This window comes from Candida orthopsilosis (genome assembly GCF_000315875.1).
Source record: "Candida orthopsilosis Co 90-125, chromosome 2 draft sequence".
Classification (NCBI taxonomy): domain Eukaryota; kingdom Fungi; phylum Ascomycota; class Pichiomycetes; order Serinales; family Debaryomycetaceae; genus Lodderomyces; species Lodderomyces orthopsilosis.
In genome coordinates, this window is record NC_018295.1 from 636,968 (window position 1) to 639,459 (window position 2,492).

Sequence of the window (2,492 nt, forward strand, 5' to 3'; positions counted from 1 at the left end):
CTGACCGTGGAAACAAAGATATTAAGATTGCATGTGATGAGTATATCGCATCCACCATTACAGAAACGCCGTAGACGTTAAAAATAGTTTTCTGCAAACTCAAGTATTTTCCTTTGCAGTGTGGGATGTAATAGAGAAGCATTAACAAGATATATTCGGGAGGTCCCTTGATATACATATGACACCTATTGCTATCCATAGGAACAAATCCTGAACTTCTCTACTGCCCGAACACACTAAAACATCGAATCATTCTTGTTTCTATAACTTTTATAGTATTTAACGAACTATTGTTGGTAAATGTGCTCGGCACAATTCTTATCAAAACACAAAAAGTAGACACATCCATATATCAATCTAACATCCCAACATAAATGAAAAGAAATCCAAGCATCTGTTGCGTGTGCACTACACATACGTCCGCATACCCATACCTGTAATACATATCCCAACGCACCAACAATTCTTATGCCAAGACTTCAATATAGTACGAGTCAATTGAATCCAATCGCCAACTAAGATACAACTACTAAACCTTCCTTGTTGACATTGAGGGTCTCAATTACAACCTCTGAAATGGAAATTGAGCAATTGAGTTATAAATGTAAGGACATGATATCGATGAATTCGGGGACAAAAAAGAGTGAGAGGTCATATCTTGAACCTGAAATGCAATCTAACGAAATATTAAAAACCACCAGAACAAAAAATCGTGTTCTACATTTAAAGAAGTGAGTTCCTATATAACATGAATGTGTGCTTTACGATCATCCAATTGAACCAACCTATCCTCTGCTTTGGAATGAAACATAAGTAAGGGCGAACACGAAAACAAAGCAGTAACGTCTGGGACTAAAAAATTGATCATGGACTTGACAATAATTTGTTTCCAAACTTGGAAGTAAGCAAAACATAACGGCCTATGTGAGTGCATGAGGGTTGTTCTCGAACTCATTTAATAATCATTTTTGGGCTCACAAATATCTTCGTGTTTTGCTCTCGGTAGTGACGGAAACTATACTACAGTTTTTCCAGAATTCGTTTAATAAGAAATGTTCTTCTCATATATAAGGCGTGAACGTAGTACAAACCTGATCATCACGAAGGATTTGGTTAAAGTATTGTTAGACGTCTTCGCTTTACTGATTCTAGAAAATTCAAGGCTTCCATGAGAACCCCCATCCTCATCCTTGTTTTCCTAAACAGATTAGAACCATTACATTTGAGACGGATATTTTAATGAATCAGTGTATACATCTGTTGATTTTAAAACTTTAGAAAGAATAGATACGAGCTCGCACATCATGACATATTATATCTAGAAAATGCAAAAATTGGAAATAGAGCATTGGTCTTGAATTTCTTTTTCAAGCCGTTGTGGACTTATTGATGTCCTGAATAGGTCACCTCTATTGTAATAACTCTTGTTGGGCGGATCCCATTTGCGTAGGTTGTCATCTCGTTCAATAGTAACGGAACACTTATGTCGGAGTAATAACGAATTAGAAAATATTGTTGCATGCAATGTTTCTTTGAGTAATTGATTTATTAATTATGTGTTTGGGACGCAGGTGGCAATTTATCGGGTTTTGAATTTCGAACTAATCGGACAGGATGATTCTCATCATAATTATTGGTTACAGAGGTTTTTAAAAAATGTACGCATGTGATGATTTAACTAGGGACAATGGTGAAATTTCATTTTTGGTTATGCTTGGGCTTATATTTTGCTACGTTGAAAGTTGGTTTTTGTAATTGAACATTAAAATATTGTATACTTGTTTTTTCGTTATTTTTGTGACCAGGATTACCGATATTGTGACCTAGGTATGAACCCAGACCATCCAGTACCAGACCAGATATTGCGGTTGAGGTCCTCGATTACAACAAGAGTTCTGCAGTTTCATCTTTATAGGTGATTGGATTTAATGGACTCGTAATATATTGAAGCATTGGTGTATGAATTTTTGGTGCGATGGAACATCTGTTACTGGTAGATGTGGGTGAAGCCGACGTATGATTGCACACGAAACAGATGCGTGGGTTTCTCTACATTGATGTTCGGATGCAAAAGTGACGCATGAACTTATTTTCATTGGTGTTTGGATTTAGTTCTATTGATGTCAGGATGCATCTTGTACTAATACATGAATGTGTGTGCATTTGGTTTTATAATACAATCCATTCTGAGGTTTTGTACTGATATGTACGTAATAGATACTATATATTTTGATGAGAGAAGTAGCTCTTCATTGTTTTAGTATGCGTAGCACCTGGAAGAAGCTCAGCATTGTCTCCTTAGAATTACCTTGAGGGTCAACTTTGTGATTAGATATAGATGAGCACACTTGCTCCGAGTCTCTCATTCTCGCCATTCTTCGTAACAATATCGAGGTCAATATGTGCTATTTTTAACGTCAACGGCGTTTCTGTAATGGTGGATGCGATGTACTCATCACATGCAATCTTAATATCTTCGTTTCCAAGGTCAA